Here is an 18359-nt window from a genome sequence, read left to right as displayed (position 1 = left end):
AACAACTTTCTAATCCACACAATAATGTGAATTTATCTCAAAAGCATAACATTGAGTAAAAGAAACCACAGAGAAGAGAGAATGCATTGTGTGGTTCTATTTATATGTTCAAGAACTGGTGAAGCTAATAAACGATGACAAAAGTCAAAAAATAGCATTTACACCTAGAAAGGGAGTGGTTATCAACAAGGAAGAGGTACAGAGAAACTTTCTGCATTGCTGGAAAGGTCTATCTTGTTCTGGGTGGTCATTACACATAGGTATAAAAATGTAAAAATTAATCAAACTAAACACTTAGAATTTGCCAATTTTACTGTAAATAAATTACACTTCAATTTAAAAATTATTGTTCTGAACTTTTTTTAACATAGCCTTTTGTTTTGGAGCTATATCCTTTTTGATGTACATAAGCTTATTTTATTATTTTAACTATCTATTTAAAGAAAAAAATTTATGCTCTGGTGGAGTTTTGCTTGACTGATGGGTGTGTTGGGATAACATGAATTATCACAACAAATAAACTTGGGTATTTCAGTAGCTTAATATGGAGAAATTGATTACTCAATTGCTATAATAGTTGAATATGAGTGTTCTTGTTCTTTTCCATATCGTGATCAAGGTGGCTTGCTAGTTCCTGCCCTGAGACCTCAGAATCTTCTACCTCCATCTGGAAAACAAAGAGAATGTAACTAGAGAATTTTTGAAGTTTCCAGCTAATGACATGCTTGTTTTACTTAGGCCTTTTCTGATCCTCCCTGTAAACAGCAGCCCCTTAATCAAGGAGCTAGGAACATGTCCCATGACTCCCAGACATGAGCATATTAACCATCTCATGCCTGCCCCATGACTTCCTCTCTTACATAAAGGTAGCCTGATGGGGTGAACAATATATCAAGAGTTTAAATAAAGACAGGCTCGGACCCTGTATTTGTACCACTGGCCTCACTGGCTTCAGTTTAATCCCAGTCCTGTTGGACTTCAGGTTTTATTTATCTTCCTAGCCCAGCAGCAGATGAATGAATGAATATAAGAATGAATTGCTTCCTTGATCCAAGGCAGCACCTTGGATTTTGTAGATCCTGGTAATGAGGATGTCTTACAGATGGCTCTGATGTGCCCTCTCAAAGCAGCTAGATTGGAACACAGGGCCATATGCTCTAAAGTTTGAATAGTATTTTTGCCTTCAGTCGGGTCCCCATAAGATTATTCCTCCATTGTCTGCCTTTGTGAAAATTAAGAAAAAGAAATGCCCCATTCTACTGTCAGTCCTCATTTGCCATCATGCAGTCAGTCATCAGAGGGTCAATTAATGGAATCCTTAGTAGTTCATGTTGTTTCAATAATGTTGCATTAAAATTGCCTTCCCCCATTGTTATATAACATTTTTACAATCATAGTCTCATGAATTGTTTGAATAACATCATGCTATTTATTTCATGTTGTAATTTACTCTTTATTTCAGAAGTTTCCAGGCGAAATGAGACCAGAAAAACAAAGCCATTTGAACAAAGGGAAGCAACAGTGTTTGTTATACTTCATTCTCTGTATGATGTTTCCTTTTAAGAAGAAAGTTAGCTCCAAGTTATACTCGGGAAGAGGAAAAAAAAAAAATCAAAGTTCCAACAGGGTTAGGGCCTCTTATCCACCTTTGTGAAGGAAGGTTGGCATCACGTTCCCCGCCCCCCCCCCCCCCCCATTCCTAAGTAATTCACATGGCTCCATTGCCCAGGCTGTCAACCTTCGTGGTCTGTTAGAGCCAAGCTTTTTCCTCAGTGGCCAGAGTTTTCACCCACAGTTAGCCACCAGGGGGCCGCCTATTTGGAAAAAAAAAGGGGCAGACTCCACCGCTTTCCTCCAAACCAACCAAAACATCCCGGGGCAACTTTGGAGCAAAGCCCAGGAACTTGCCTGCAAGGGAGGACAACTTCTGTCCAGCTACAAAACCCGCAAGTCCTATATGGCATAGCTTTACTACAAGTAAAAAATAAAACCAAGTCCGGATTTATCGTCGACAACCGAAGGGATTTAAGGACCGTGGAGTCTGACCGGGAGGCCCCTCCCTCTCGCCAGGGCGCCTTGAGGTCTGCGACTTTTCTCTCTTGAAGTACCTGAAATACTGTGCATCCAGGCGTAGGCAACAGTTTCCGAATTCCTGACAGATGTGATTGTTAATGCTGTTCGCTAGGGTGGTGGCTTCTCGCCCCTTTCCGTGGGATGCTCACAAGACACTGGAATAAATCACGTCACCGGCTGGAAATCTGGAAAAGTCTCCAATAAATCATCTATACACTGCTCAGGCAGTTGAGGATACAAATCGTTATAGCTCTATCACATTGCTGTACGAATAAATGTGTATATTGAATAATGAAGTAGGAACTGATTTAATATCCTCCACGAGAAAATAATTGTACTCTGTCATCAAAATAGTTTTTTGCAACTATAGCTTCGTATCAACTGCAGTTTTTACCTTTTTGGCTACTCAATATTTTTACAAGCATTCTTCTAGCCCAGAATGCAGCTGCCCGCTTCATTTTCTCTCAACCTAAAACCCTTGGCTTTCAAGACTTAGACTTGAGGTGGGGGGCGGGGGGGGGCATTTTAAAAATTCATATTTGCCTGGGGCAGAACTCTTCAAGAGTATAAATTACTTTTGTCTTCCGGGTTTTATTTGTACAGATCCAGGGCAAAGACAAAATAATAGGGCTGCCCTTCTGGAACCTGTGGAGTGTCTCAACTTTGCACACATCTCCCAGGATGTGCATAATTGGGGCGGAGGGGTGTCTTGCTCGAAGGCAAGTCAGGTATTTTCCAAACTATCATGGGGGGGGGGGATCGGGGGCCGGGTGACTGTAAGGGATCTCCAGACTGCCCGGCCCGTGGGAGGCCCCAGGAGTCGTCAGAGCGCTCTGCCGGCCCGACACGCGCCACAAGTGGTTTGGGAAAAGAGGGAGGAGCGTGGTGGCAGGGGCCGCGCTGGTCTTGCAGGGCAAAGAAAAGCCCGTGCTTCTGGAAGGTCCCCCGCCTTCTTGTCACTCGTCCCCCATTTCTTCCTTTTCTCCTACCAGAGGAATGACGGCCAAACCCGAACCTCGGTGCGCGCGCCGCCGGGTGGGTGGACGCGCGGCCACCCAAACCACTGCAACACTGCCACTCTGGGAAGGGCGCCCTGGGTGGAGGGCACGGCCAGGACTGGGAGGAGAGGGAGCGCCCGAACCTGGGGAGGCAGGTGCGGAGGCGGCCGGCCCGGGGCGGTGTGCACATGGGCCGCTGGGTAGGGGTCCGCGAGCGCAGAGGGGAGGACACTTCTGGGCGCCGGCCCCGGGCCGAGCGGCGGGCGTCGGGTGCCAGCCGGGCGGCTCCGGACGGTCGCGGCGGCGGGGCGAGCGGCTAGGAGGCCATTTCCTCGCTGCGCCCCTGGCGGAGCCGGGTTTCCTTGCTCTTGGCCGCCGCCGCCACCGCCGCCGCGCGAGTGGGACCGCCGCGAGGGTTGAAGGGGAAACCAGGTCACCGGTTCGCAGACGCGGCGCTGAGCCGGCGCCCCGGGCCCCGAGTAAGGCAGCGCCCGGGGAGCTGGCCGGGGCGGGCCGGGCGCGCGGGGGGTCCGGAGAGGCGGGGACACGGGTGCCCGGACCACACTAGCTTCCTACGCCTATAAAAGTGGAGTGGCCGGGGAGGGCCGGCGCGGCCCTGGCGGCGGCCGCCTCTCTTCGCCCAAGGAGTTGACATTTTGCAGGACTCGCGCGACGTCCCGTCGCCTGCGCTCCCCGGGACCCCGCCGCCGGGAGGAGGGGGCGGAGGAGGGTGGAGACTGCGGGGCTTGGCCAAGGAAGGCGCACATCCTCGGGCGGGCGGCCGTGACGCGGCGGGGATTAACTTTGCATGAATAATGTGAGTGCGCTTGGAAAGGAGACCTTCGGTTCCCCGGGCTCGGGGCAAGCGCCCGCAGGCTGCCTTCCCCGGGCAGGGGCGCTCAACCCAACCGTCTCGAGGGCACTGGTAATTTGGCGAGAGGACTGCGCGGAGGCGGGGGCGTGTGGGGGAGGGGGAGAAGGAGGAGGGGGCGGCAGTTCCAACTGTCCAGAAGGGTGGGCAGGCTGGCGGCGGGGGTGTCGCGGAAACCTGAGGGGTGCGGGCGGCGAAGCTGGGCGCGCGGGCGGGCGGGCAGGCGAGTGTGCGTGTGTGGTGGTGGTGGTGGTGGGGGGGGTTGTCAGCCGCCGCGTTACCTGCCTCCGCCGGGTTCTGCACCCCGGGTCCGGGAGGAGGTGCCCCTCATGCTCCGGCACCGCGCCGCGGCAGTCCGGGAGACCCAGCGTGGGCAGTGGTGGAGCCGGGTGGCTGGGGGCCCCCTCCAATCGCGCGGCTCCGTTCCTCAAACCCCCAAGCCCAGCTGTTGACAGGCTCCTTGTGAAATGGAGTTTGGCATCCTCAGCGCCGAACCGAGTGGAAGTTTCCATGATGAGGAAGTTCTGTGACACGGGGGTTCGGAAAAGGTTGGCAGACACCGGCGGGGGCGGGGGGCGCGGAGCGGGAGGCGGTTTAAAGGGACTGTGGGTCCCTCATCCCCCTTTTTTCTCCTGCTCCGGAACTCCGGGGTTTGGAAAGGAGAATAATCCTGAATGTTGGCGTGCACTGTTGCCGGTGCCTGGCGACTTGGCTTCTCCCCGCCTCCTCGGGGACTTGGTGGCGATTTCGCTAGCCTCCTGGGTCGCGCTTCTTTGCCTCGCTCCTCTTTTGACGCAGCATCTTCCTCTGGGTCGCCTCGAGTTGGTTCTGGCAACCAGGAGTTGTGCCAGCTGTGCTCTACCCCGCCCTGGCCTCCCGGCCCCCCGACCTCCTGTGGAGGAGGACTAAACTGGGGGAGGCTTTCTGTTTTTTGGTTTTTGGTTTTTTACCCCTAATATAGATCGCGTCTTCTTAGCTGCGGTTGTCATTTTGGAGGATGATTTCCCAATGATTATTGTTGGATATTGTTGGATAATTAGTGCTAATTCTTAAGCCTTCCGATTTGTTGGGGGGGGGGGAGCATGGGTTTGTTTTTTTTTGTTTGTTTGTTTATTTTTTATTTTACTAAAGTTTAAATGTATAATTTTCCCCAAATAGGAAATTTTACAGAGAGGGTCTAGACGCTTAACAATTCATAAACTGAGTCAAAGAAAGAGGAAAGAGTTTACCTGAACAAACGAGTTCAGACTCTCCACCCTCCCCTCTCCACACATGTTTAAAATTTGTGAAGATTCAAACACTGTTCCTAATCTTTGGTAAATAAATTTGAAACAAAGTCTTCCTCTTAGCCTGTTATTGGTCTTAGGTGCTAGTGAGATGCAGTTTTAAAGACCAGTTTTGAAGTTCAAAAATTGAAGCATTCCTTGGACAGTGTGTTAATGATAGAGCACAGCAGTTTTTATAATGGTAAATGTACTGGATCATGTAGACCTGTTGAGCAATATCTTTATTTGACTTTATTTTAGTTTAGTATGTTTATTGCATTTTAATACTATGTAGCAAGTACTAGATTACAAAGTAATAAAAATTGCATTTTAGTCAAAATATTCCATGATTCATTCTGAAAATTCACAGTGACTGATCTGCTCCCTAATTCACTTCTGCTTACCTTTCTTATTCTGAAACAAGTCAGGGACTAAGAAACATTAAAGAGAAAGGTTTTTGCAAACTGAGGGCTGGGGCGTGGGAGGGGGAGGAGGAGGAGGGAGAGGCTGGGTTATGGTTGGGTTATGGACTTTGGGGAAGGTATGTGCTATGGTGAGTGCTGTGAAGTGTGTAAACCTGGCGATTCACAGACCTGTACCCCTGGGACTAATAATACATTATATGTTAATAAAAAAATAAAAAAAATTAAAAAAGAGAAAGGTTTTTGAACAGTGGATGTTTTTAGGAGTTTTCATGCCAGTTGTCTAAGGGTTTTAATTGAGACTAACAGAAATTCAATAGTAAGTGATTTGTTTGGGGTACTACATGGGGAGGCATTGATGAACAATCATTTATTATTTGTACATGTTAAACTGATACTATCAGAATCTTATTTTTAATGAATGTCAAAGTTTGATATATATTGGAAGTGGGACCATCTGGTAGTAGATATGATTTGTTTTTCTTTTTTAGTGAGTGAGAGTAAGTGCTACTAAATATAGCCATAGAACTATTTTTTTAATGAAGCAATTCCTGTTGGCATTATAATGCAAAGGCATAATTTTATTGACATTGGAATATTGTTTTATGGAGTAACTGAATTTACAAGAGGAATAAACATTCCACTTCTCCCCTTTTAGATTCTTTATTCTGCCATCATAACAAATTAAGACAACTTCTTTTTAATCTAGCATTTTTGGGAAAAGGTGATTTCTTAAAATTTCCTTAGGAGAAGAGAGAGCTGTGGATTCCTTTTCTTTCCTGGTATTTTTGCAGTTGTTTGAAGGAAGGCATGTGTGGAGGCACAAATGGGTTTGCAAGTTTGTTTTTTGGAGTTTTTTTAGTAAGCTCATCTTTTTGATGGAAATCTGAGTAGGGGTGATTGGTTTCTTTAGCTCCTTTTTGTCATTGTAGTGTTAAGATTTTGTGTCACCTTCTTAAAAAGCCCTTCCATGACCACATCAGCAAGGGCAGTCCCTCATTCCTTCTTAGAACCATCATACTGTTTTTAGTTTATTTCTTTTTCTTTCTTTTTTTTTCCTCCTTCCTTGATCTTATTTGCAATCTGAATTGCCATTTCAGTTGGTACTTGTTGAAGACCTATCCCCCTGTCTGGAATCTAGAGTCCATGAGAAAGAGGCTTGACTTCCTCTTTAACTCTTGGTTCTCCAGCATCTTACACAGTGCTTGGCACACAGTTAGAGCTGGAGAAATCTTTGTTAAATAAATGAATGGTTGTGCCAAAACGTATTCTTAAGAATACCTGACTAAGCATCCTAAGTGGGTACCAACCGGGTATGTCAAGACCTGTGCCTGTATATGTCTGTGTGTCCTGTATATATGGTTCAGTCTTTATCTCTGTCTCCCCCACACCCTTTATTTTCTGAGATGAAAGGTAGTCCCATTCTATATAGTGACACTGCTTCGAGTTATTTCTGCATGTTCTTCCTGGGGTCATTTGCCTGGAGTGCACAGAAATCCTCTGCAGCAGTTTGTCTTACACTTTACCTTGATTCCCTGAAGACATTGACCTTCAACTCCCTGGGGATCAACAGAATCTTTATGAGTTCCAGAGGCATTGTCAGTGCTAAGAGTGAAATTCCAGGGAACAGACATCACTGATGATAGCAGTGCCTTCTCCCTCAGCAGGTTCAGGCAGTGCCTCTGGCCTTGGCAGCCTAAGGGGACCAAGGGCCTGTGGTGGTATAGTTGCTCTACAAAAGTAGCAGTTGGGGCAGGGGCAAAATGGGACTGTCAGGGTGTACTACAAGACAAAAGGGGACTGTCAGGGTATACTACAAGACAAAAGGGCCCTTAGGGGTAGATTTGAAAATAACCTGCTGGTGAGTGGGTGTTGTAAGTAAAGTCATTCAACCTTTCCCCTTGGCCTCTTTTCACACTTCCATAAACAGACTCTGAACCAGATGATTGTGGGAAATACCGCGTTATCTGAATTTTCAAGTGACCAAGGTGTGATACCCAAACGGTCATCTCCAAATGAGCTATCCATGGGAACTCTTTTGACAATTGAGACAAAAATGAAATTACAATGGGTGATTAGAGTAATTTGTTTTTGTTTATAGAGTAGGGACTTTCAGAAATGTGTCTGCAAAAATGCATAGTAAAAAAATCCCACAAAATGATGACATTGGTAAAATGGTAGGGGAAGAAAGATCAAAATTTTACACAGTGGTAAAGATAATTAAACTGAAATCCTAAGTGTTTATTGCTTTGGAATATTGCTAAGCTCTGAGCTTCTCAGTGGCCAAGTTAGCAGAAAAAAACAGGGTCCAGAAATGGTAGGTATGCGTTAAAGTTGTAATACATCATGGATACGTCATGTAACATTTGTAGAGGGCTTACTGTGGGGTCTGGCAACTAATATATAGTTCCATGAAATGCCAAATCATGGGATGGCCAGTACTTGAACTTCAGTTCTACAGAAAATGAAGTATTTGGTCATCTTTTATGAGAATAAAAAATGCCTAAGGCATAATGATGAAAAGAAACCCTGTGGGAGTCTGTCTTTAGGAGCCTGAGCTACTGTGGTTCAGCAGTGGAGATTCTGGCAATTGTCCCCAGTGCAAAAATAGAGCTCAGAAAACCTAGAGGAATGAATGGTTAACATGTTCTTTAGGCCGACTTTCTCAAATATCCAGTGTCTCAGCCAGCTTTTGACTAGAGCAATCTGAGAGGACAGGACAGCCAGGTACTTGAAAATGACCCTATGGCTATAAACCCTCTGAACAGGTGATCTTGACACTTTGCTTTAGTTTCTATAGCTCTTATCACCCTGCAGAGCATTTTGGTTTTGTTTCCATTTGTCTCCCCCTCTAAACTGGGATGAAAGACTATGGGTTTATTCATCCTTGACTCCCCAGCACCTAGCAAAGACTTGGACACATGGGCACAGGGAAACACTTGTTGGAAGACTGAGTGGGAGAGGGAAAAGGGGTGGTGCTTCTCTGTCTCTTCTGATATTGGTATTAAAGTGTCATCTTTGGACTTCGTTTTGCCCAAGATGAATGTTTGCTGCCTGGATTGAATTATATGTCTATATCATAGCTAGAAGGGCTTGTTCTAGTGTCTGAACTAGTTGAGCAAAGGATGCCAAATTAATTCCTTGCTTTATTTACAGTAATTTTGATTATTTGACTTGATTTCTCATTCAGTCTACAAAAATTTGTGTACCTACTATGTGCCTGGTTCCGCTAGTCATTTTGCAGCTCAGTGTGCAGCCTAGTGACCTGTAAGACAGTATGCATGTATTAATACAAAGGGATCATGAAATGGTCTCCACGTGATAGAATAGATATGCCCATTGGGCACCCTCATACGGCCCCCTAGACAAAATCAAGTTATTTTCATCTGAGGAGGTGATTGTTTTGTGGTTTCTCTAGCCTATGTGAATTCATGTAAATTGCAGTGGGATTCTGCCAGAATTCCCTTGGTATCCAAGCGGTGTGGGATTGAATATATTTACGCCAGTGAATCTCTGATTAAGGATGTTCACTCTTCACCTTAAGTTCCCAAATTTGTTAGTCAATTATGATGCTTAAGAAGTTGGGGAGGGGGAAGGATCCAAATCACTGAGTCACAGATAATGTATTTCCATATGCTTCTCTTAACAATCTGGCCAACTGACAGCTAGGCTGGTGTTCGTGTTGTTTGGTCCATACTGTCCTAATTTCAAGGGACTTTGGAGACTTTATGTGCTGGCAACTGTTCTTGTGCAGTACTATTTTTATTGAGTGAGAAACTGAGCTCTGCTGTGAACTTAGGTATCTTTTCCAAACGTCAAGTTAGGAGAGCCTGGAATTAAGACCCAGGAACCTTGACTCTGTGTCCCCAGAAGCTTATTGTAGCCTTTCCATTATGATAGTCGGACACTCTAACATAAACATATCTGCCTATAACACATAACAACATATATTATAACGTGTACTGTGTATACAACAGTGTAACCGTGTACCACATATACAGTTGTATGTGCTGAGTGACAGTAACAGATAACAACTAGGAAAGGACTGATCCAAACGAAATTCCTCATTCAACTTCCTAGTTCCAAATGAGAGGCTCCATGCATCTTGGTTTCTCTTCCGTGGGGTTTATTCAGAAAGTCATGCGTGATAAGCTGAGTGAAGTAAAAGCCTGGACAGAGGAATGCCAGTTGACAGCAGGTATGTCTTCTTAATTTGGGAAACACACTTTTGTGACTCTTCTGGCGGTTTCAAGAATGTTTTTGATGAGAAGAGTAGAGAAGATAGTCATGGTTTTCATGGCATTTTGCATGATCATGACATTCAGGAACCCATGGAATATTCTGACTCGTGATGTACACTGTTCAGTAGTTCTCAAGATGGTTCAGATATGCTTTTCCCCCTTTAGACTCTGTCTTCTCAGATTTCAACAAAGGTTGCACAGAATAGGTGCTCAGAAAATAATGATTGACGATAACGATTCTGACATTCCTGGGTTTGGGTCAACTTTTTCATATTTCTCTCCGATATGCAAAAATGGGTCAGCAACTTGCGTGTCTGTGCAAGCAGAATCTGCCTCTGTGACAAGTGTGTGTCATGTTCTTACATACAGTGAAACAGGCAGTGCTTGTCTCTGGCTTCAGCTGTGGTTCCCAGGCCCAGCTTCCAAATCCTGGTGAGAAATGCCACAGCCACACTGATGTCCCAGGCTAAAAACCCTGTCATCACTTTGAGTCCTCGTCGATATTCCTGAATATTTTGGCAAATCTTCATCTTATTTTACATTTTATTTATTTAACTAGTTACTTATGTTACTCTATGGTCAATTCTGTTTGGGAAATCATGAGTTTAACAACTTAATGCAAGAATTTTTCAGAGATTTTTTTGTTTATGCTAGGTTGTACTAGGAATTCCAAGAGGGAGACCAGGTAGCAAAACTTACTTGGTCACCATATTCTTTGTGTGTGTGAGTGTAGGTGTGTGTGTAAAAACTCAAATGGCTGAGTACAATGCAAGAGGTTGTGAGGTTCATAGCATTACACTTTAAAAAATTAGTCTCATTTGTTTTGAGCTCTGACTACATTTTATAATAACCGATCACTCCTAGGAGCAGCATCAGCCCTCACAGCAGAACCTTGTTGCTTTTACACACAAAAAGGTCTATCAGTTTGTATTCAACACTGATTCATGTTACCACTGTTGAAGTGTTTTTGCAATGATGTAAAAATCATGCTAAATTACTGTTACTTTTTAAATATTATAATCTTTTCTTGACTTTATTTCTTATATTTAGATGTATTAATTTACAATTGCTAGAGAATGGTTTATTTCTGCCATATGTGGCTTTGTTTGCTTTTTTGAATTTTCACCTAAGCTTCACTATAATTTCTACTCCAAATCCAGCATCTAGAGATCTAGAATAATGTGTTTGTATCTGAATTATAGCTATAGTAAGGGGAAGTATAAGGTTGTATATTCTTGTATTATTTGTCCTTTAATTAAAAAAAAAAAAAAAAGGAACCAGGGAAACCTTACACAGAAAAAATCTTTAAAAACACTTTCAGGGGCACCTGGGTGGCTCAGTCGTTAAGCGTCTGCCTTTGGCTCAGGTCATGATCCCAGAGTCCTGGGATCGAGCCTTGCATCAGGCTCCCTGCTTGCACGAAGCGTGCTTCTCCCACTCCCCGTGCTTCTGTTCCCTCTCTCACTGTGTCTCTCTCTCTGTCAATTAAATAAATAAAATCTTTTAAAAAAATAAAAAAATAAAAACACTTTCAATTATGGCCTATGTGGATGATGAACATATCAGCTGATCCTGTAGTATAGTAGTTGGAAAGGATTTGAAAAACATCTTGTCCCTCTGAGGCAACTCAAAAACACAACACAACAAAACAAAACAAAACCCCTAGGCATTTGGCTTCTTAGTTTGATCTCACACTCTACAGTTTCATAAACACAAGGTATTGTTAAGGTGAAGGCATACCCTGGAATGCACTCTACATGCATTCATTTCTGTTAATCAAGAATATATATTTGGATTTATATTTACTGATGTTGCCACAAAAATCAGGCCTTACTAAAAGTGAGTAAACTTATTTTTTTTAATTCTGTCCATCCTTCTATTCCTCCATCTTTCTATTTCTCCTTCTGTACCTCTATCCCACTACCCATCATCCATCAGTCCCCATCCATATATGCGTTGGACATCTGCTGGGTGCCCAGCTCTGTGGTAGGTGTGAAGACACATGGTAAAATGTGAAGACACATGATAAAAATCCTTGCTGTGAAGATGCTCAGGGATTTCTGAGGCAATCTACAAAAGTTAATTTAGTGTATAACAGTGTTTCTCCACCTCAACCATCTCTGCCATTGAGGGCTACCCTGTGTATTGTAGGATGTTGAGTGGCATCACTGGCCTCTACCCACTAGATGTCAATAGCTCCCCCCATACCCCAGTTGCAGTTATCAAAAGTGTCTCCAGATATTGCCAAATGTCTTGTGGGAGGCAAAAATCACCCCTCCTACAAACCACGGGTGTAGAGTAAAGAACCAGGTCTGTGCAGTGGGAATGTGTGCATTCAAAGCCTGGTTTTACCTGGCTTTGTTGCATGTACTCAGTTTCTCATTAAATGGGATCAGGTAGCATTTGACCCACAGTTAAATGTTCCTAAATATTAGCTATTGTATCGATGGTAGAATTAATACTTCAACAGGCAATTATAATATTAATAAGGTCTATGATGGAGCAAGTAAAATGTACAGTGAGAACCCAGAGCTGGGAGTGGGATGAGTTCTAGGCAGTAAGAACACCATACACCAACATATGAAGTGGGGTAGAAGTGTGAACCCTTTGGGAATCTGCAGGGAGCCGGATCTGACTGATGCTCAATGGACAATAAATGAGGTTGTTGGAACAGGTAGGAGTCACACGGTGGAGACTTTTTTGGCCAGTAAGGAAGATAAAGTAAGGAAGTAAGGAAGATAGACTTTGTCTTAATAGCATGAAGAGAATAAAGAATGTTCAGCAAGTCAGATTTTTATTTTAGAAGTGTTCTTTGGGATAGGTATAGGTCTTCAATGGGAGAGAGACCGGAAATGATGAGCCCAGTTAGAGACTCTTGGAATAATCCACTGAGAGATGAAGGCTGTCAGAACGGGGACAGTTATATGTTGCCGTGATGTCTTTGGGAACAGATTTCACTTTTTCCAAGATGTGGCAAAATTTTTCTAAGTTAATTCCAATAATGAATATTTTTAGCAAGATGGCTCTACATTTGGGAGAATTTCAAGTTTAATTTGAAAGCAGATTACATGATAGATTCTCTTTAGAATGTTTTCAAATAAAGCTTAATTTAAAGACCATCTCACAGCCTATTCATAGCTGAATATTACTCAAGGGTTTCTCTGCTATTGTATACATATGTCTACAGTTCCCAGTCAGACAGAAACGTACTTCTACACAACTACATTGAATTATTGACATTGTTGTGTTCAAATTCATTATTTAGTATTAAGTATTGATTTTCTGAGTGATAGGGATTTCATTTCTTTAATGATCAAAATTAGAGATGGATAGAGGAGATGAATGGATGGATGAATGAATGGGACATTATGGAAATACTACCAAATTGAGAATAAAACCATTTTGGACAAGTCTCTTCACTTACCTGTGTTTTAATTTTCTTAGTCATAAAACAGTAAAATTTATCTGGATAAATTAGGTAATCTCAAAGTTATCCTTTATCAAATATCAAAGTTATCCTGCCAGTTAGGCTGGCAAACATTTTCTATAGTGGGCCATCTAGTATTTTCAGTTTTTCAGGACATACAATCTCCACTGAGACTACTCAACTCAGCTGTCATAGTGTGAAAGCAGCTGTAGGTAGTATGTGAATAAATGGTCATGTCTGTGTACCAGTAACCTTATTTACAAAAACAGAAGATGGGTTGTAGTTTGCTAATCCCTACTAGCCTGGCAGGAATACAATAGAAATATAATGTGAGCCACATATATGGTATGAAATTTTATTATAATCACATTACAAATAAATAAAAGCAACCAGTGGATTCAATTTCAATAATATATTTATTTCACCCAATATATTCAAATTATTACTAATTTGTAATCAATACAAAAATGTTAATGAACTGTTTTGCTTTTCTGTATTAAATCTTCAATATCTAGTGTGTATTTTACACTTGCAACACGTTTCAACTTTAACTAGTCATATTTCGAGTTGGCTAGTAGCTGCTATAATTGGATAATATGACTTTAGGCCTGAAAAATGAATTTTACCCAATTCCATACAAAAATAAATTATCTGCATTATTTCAAGTGATTGAGAAACTTTCCTTTTTTTTTTTTTTATTTTGCCACATATATATAGGTTAGGAAAACACTTCACTTTGAAATAAAGAATGCACAGTGGCTAAAACAAACAGTTTATTTTTCACTCCTGTGCTGTTGAAAACTGCTCTTCCTGACTGGTGGCTATGCTCCAAAGCCATTCCGGAGAGTCTCAGTTCCTTTGGTCTTGGGCTCCTCCTTCCACTCATGGCTGCCATGATCATGTCTTCATTGCATCGGACCCCTGGGAGGGAATGAGAGAGTGAAGTACATTGGCTTCTTCACTATCATGGCTTGACAGTGACAGAAAACCATTTCGCTCAGATTCCAGTGGTGAGAACAAATTGTGTGCCCCCACCTAAATGAAACGGGATCCATAGTCCCAACTTTACAGCCACTGTCCAATGATGACTCTAGAGCGGCGAAAGAGGAGCAGGAAGTCTTTGGTGGCCAGGGAGCTGTCTTCTCCATATTGTGCTACTCTGTTTTTAAATTCTCATCTGGCCTTTATCGTATCACATCACTGTCTTGTTACTTCTGGAGGCAATGACCAGTGATGAAAACATCTTGACGGCCATGAGGTAACCCATTTCTACTCTTTGGTACAGTACCATCCTCCTGTCTGACCTGATTCTCTTTCCTCACTTCCTTCTTATTCGTGTGGGGTCAACTTTAATCTTGCTGGACCTGACTTTTCCTTGTAGTCTTTGACCATCATTTTTATTGCCTTGGTGGATTTATGTGGATCATAACATGCGCATAGTATTGGGAGTTTGCCAATCAATCCTGATAGTACTGGCACAGGATTAGAGCGCTGATTTTCTAAAGGAAACCAAAATTCAGAGTAGAGATATCAGGAAACAGAGGCCAGAGCTGATTCTTGATGTGTTGACAGAGGTACTGAAGCCATTTTCCTGGAATCATTTTACAGAACTTCAGACTGTTTAAATAAATGACTCATTACATAATATCTTGACTAAAAATACCAATTTTCCTAGTATTTATCCTACTTATTGTTGCTGACTACAATGGGGGCCCCTCTTTTTTTTAGACAAAAGGGGTGTTTGCTTGTTTTCTTCCCAAATTACAAACGTGCTTTATCAAATATTCAGTGTGTTCTATAGAAGTGCCTCTCCTGAAGGAAATGTAAGAGGGGCATGAATAATAAAGGTGAGGTAAGTGAAAAGAACAAAGAAGCCTTTTCCTTCTAACTATGCATATTTTACCTTTCTGGAAACCTTATTATTTAATTATGATTAAAGTGTCTTATTCTAAGAAGTAAGGAAATGCAAAGCACACATACGTCTTGGATTATTAAGAAATAAGGCTAACCAGTGATAAGAAGTGTCATGCTGAGGACATGTGAAAGAAAAAGTAGTAATTGTATCCTTTTAAATTAGCCTGGGTAGGGTTGTCTTCAACTCCACAAGCCTATTTTTATAAAGTATTTTGCAGTGCTTTTGAAAATTAAATTTTGCAATATTAAGAAGTTAATCCTGATAAATGCCTCTCAGGTACAGAATCCAGCTAATTAATTCTTGATATTCAATAAGAGGGAAGAAATAATTCTCTGGATAATCCCTAACTTGTTACTGGCCCATCATCGGGGTCTCTCGGGTCCAGGTGACTCACAGTGTGGGTGCCGGTAATGTCTCATTCTAAAGTCCCGTCGCAGAGCAGGGAGAAAAAATTCTCCTCCCACCCCACCACACCTCTATTGGCCAAGTGTGTTGTGAAGAGGGGAGAACTGAGGGTCCTGTGTCCTGGATTGGTTGAGGGCTGAGGCACTGGAGAGGGATCAGGATGTGGGGTGCTGGACATCCCCACAGGGGTTGAGTTGGATATCTGGCTTTGCCCCTTCTAGCTGATGGTCTCTCCTGCAAGCTAGTTAACTGCTTTGAACTTCAGTCGTACTACCTGTGCAGTGGAAAGAATCCTAGTACTTACACCATAGCATTGTGGAAGAGATCATGTGAGATCATGATTATTAACCACTTTGCCAGGACATAGTGCCTGGCAAGTGCTCAATATGTGGAAAATAATTGTATCATTTTATTACTGCAAAAATTGTAAAATCAATTGCATTCGGTAAACCTGTATCCTGGAGATCTAGAGCACTGATGTCCAAAAGGCAGGAAATCAAAGAAAGAGACCCAGCAGTTAACATCTGAGTTTCTGGAATCATTTTGCATCATTAATTATTCTATGTTTAGTTTTATGATGTGTTTATTGGTACAGTCTTCCTTTTATAGATGACCTAGCATTTTTCAATATTAAGAGATATGTTCTATGGTCAATCATTAAAGTTACTGAACCCTCAGTTTTGGAGGAAAGTAAGAATAATAGATGTTCAGTTACCTGTCCAAGACTCCAAACTCTTGAACACACATTTGACTCCCCTGCTTGTGGAGTCAAATGCAGGGGAGTCATGTGGTGACTATGATGTATAAGCTGAGTACCTCACTTCCTTTTTTTCATCGCTGCTATACCCCTTTCTTATTCTGATACTTTTCTACTGTTCACATTTAAACGTCTTCACTTAAAATCCATTACGTATTTTTCCCTGCTTCTGTTTTAACCCAGCTTCCCCAAATCCTTCATTCAAGGAGCTCCCAAAATCCTGCCCTGATTAATTAGGATTCAGATCTAAATTCTTTCTAGTTCTGCCCTGCTTCAAACATGCCATTTCAATGACAGGTTTTCTCACCCCTTTGTCCAAGGTAATATTACATAGTTAGTCAATTACTATATTTATTTCTTCACTGTGCAGTGTCCAAACCTCATATCAGTCAATGAAATAGATATTTCTTTGCCAGATTTCAAGTTCCAAGAGGGCAGGGACTGTGTGTTGAACAAGTTTAGTGGAATCTAGAAAGTAGGCCCAGAAAGTGGGTGCTGAGTAATGCTTTCTTGCTGTTTTGACCAACCACACGTAGGCTGTTTTCATATAATCAGGATGAATCTAATTTTAAAATGAACAACCGTGTGTCCTCAGATGAACCAGAATATACACTTACAAGGCCCTGCTGTCCTGCATTATAAATAAGGGAATAGGTTGTCCGGCAGGAAAAAGCTCTGCTGTCCTTTTTCCTTTTTCTTTAAAAAAAAGAAAGAAAGAAAGAAAGAAAAAGCTATCCACACATAAGAACTGAGATAGAAGATCTTCCCATCTCCTCAACTAAGTTGACAAGAAATCAGGGCCATGAAGTAGATGCTCTCTGCAAAGATGAAACCCAGCAAAAACCCACAATCCGAGAAGAGTGGCTTCTGAGGGTTTGTAAAGAAAAGCCCGTAAGAATGGCTTACTGTAGATAGACCTGGAACTTGGCAGCCTGATTCTTCAACTTGTGTAACAACGAGGACTTCCTTAGGTGATGGGTTCGAGTTTCTACGGGGACAACATTCTGAGACATGACTCTTGGACGTGTTGCTGCGGTGGTATTTTTCACAACACCTAGCTTTTGTGTAGACTTTTTCTGTTTCTCAAGATTTTAGTGTCTCGGAGTTCCCATTACATGGAAGATAAATGAGTTAACACTGCCCTGAACCGGTTTACAATTCATTTCTCTTCTTTGTCTAGCAGGGTTTTGAAATAACTGTTTCATTTTCGTTATTTTGTGGTTGTAAATCCTCACCAGTGATTCATTAAAGTTCCGTTTGAACCGTGGCCATGGTTGGTCTTCGTCTCTGCCTCTTCCCAGTGCTAGAGTAAGACCCCCCTCTTAGAGTCAAGTGTTGCTACTTAGTTGAGTTCTTGCCGAAGTTTGACTTTAGGGGCATCTGAAACTCATAGGGCTTATGTTTGCATTTCTTTCCATCCTTAAGCAAAAGATGTGGTTTTGTTTATTCTTTCAATGGGAGAGAAAGGAATGTGCCCGGAGTTGTGTTTCTGATGGTCTGAAAGAAGTGGGACCAGTGCCTGCAGCTCAGAGGAACCCAGTGATTCTGTGCTCAGGACCTTAAGGATGGAAAAATCGGTCCCTCTAAAAACAGAGGACTCAGCTTTTTTATCAGAGGAACCTGAGGCTCAAGGGGCTGCCAGCCCAATATTCCTTCAGAAGACTTGCCTTAAGCAGACCATAAGATGAAAATTCATATGCAAATTATTTGGGGGGGAAGATCAAGAAAACACCAACAGGAAGTGGGTAAGTCAGCCAGGGCAGGGACAGTAGCCAATAAGGTGGCGTTATCAAACCAGTTACCCCTGTGGGCACCTGAAGCGTAATCTCCCTCGTGAACTCTGGGAGACAGTGTGGGACATATGTCTCATAGTTACACCACCCATGATGCAAGAGAGAGCATATTTTCTCACCAAAACCTGTCAGACATTAGTTGAGGACTGCCTCCAGAGGCATTTGATTCCCTGGTATTTCAGGACTGCCGTC

The 18359-nt window shown here is 42.7% G+C and overlaps 1 protein-coding gene across 3 annotated transcripts in view; it reads left to right on the top strand.

Annotated features, from left to right (window-relative positions):
- Positions 1–2670: 2670 nt before the first annotated feature.
- THRB (thyroid hormone receptor beta) overlaps positions 2671–18359 on the top strand; it is a gene marked incomplete at its 5' end in the record, with an annotated part of 375783 nt that continues 360094 nt past the window's right edge. Inside the window, one exon of one of the 3 annotated variants that reach the window (XM_080809566.1) lies at positions 2671–2792. Of the gene's footprint in view, positions 2793–3678; positions 3997–18359 lie in introns of those variants that run through there. The other 2 variants (XM_080809568.1, XM_080809565.1) reach the window with 2 other exon arrangements.

The sequence above is a fragment of the Martes martes genome (genome assembly GCF_963455335.1).
Source record: "Martes martes genome assembly, chromosome: 1".
In the NCBI taxonomy this organism is placed as follows: Eukaryota; Metazoa; Chordata; class Mammalia; order Carnivora; family Mustelidae; genus Martes; species Martes martes.
This window is presented reverse-complemented; position numbering and strand designations above follow the sequence as displayed.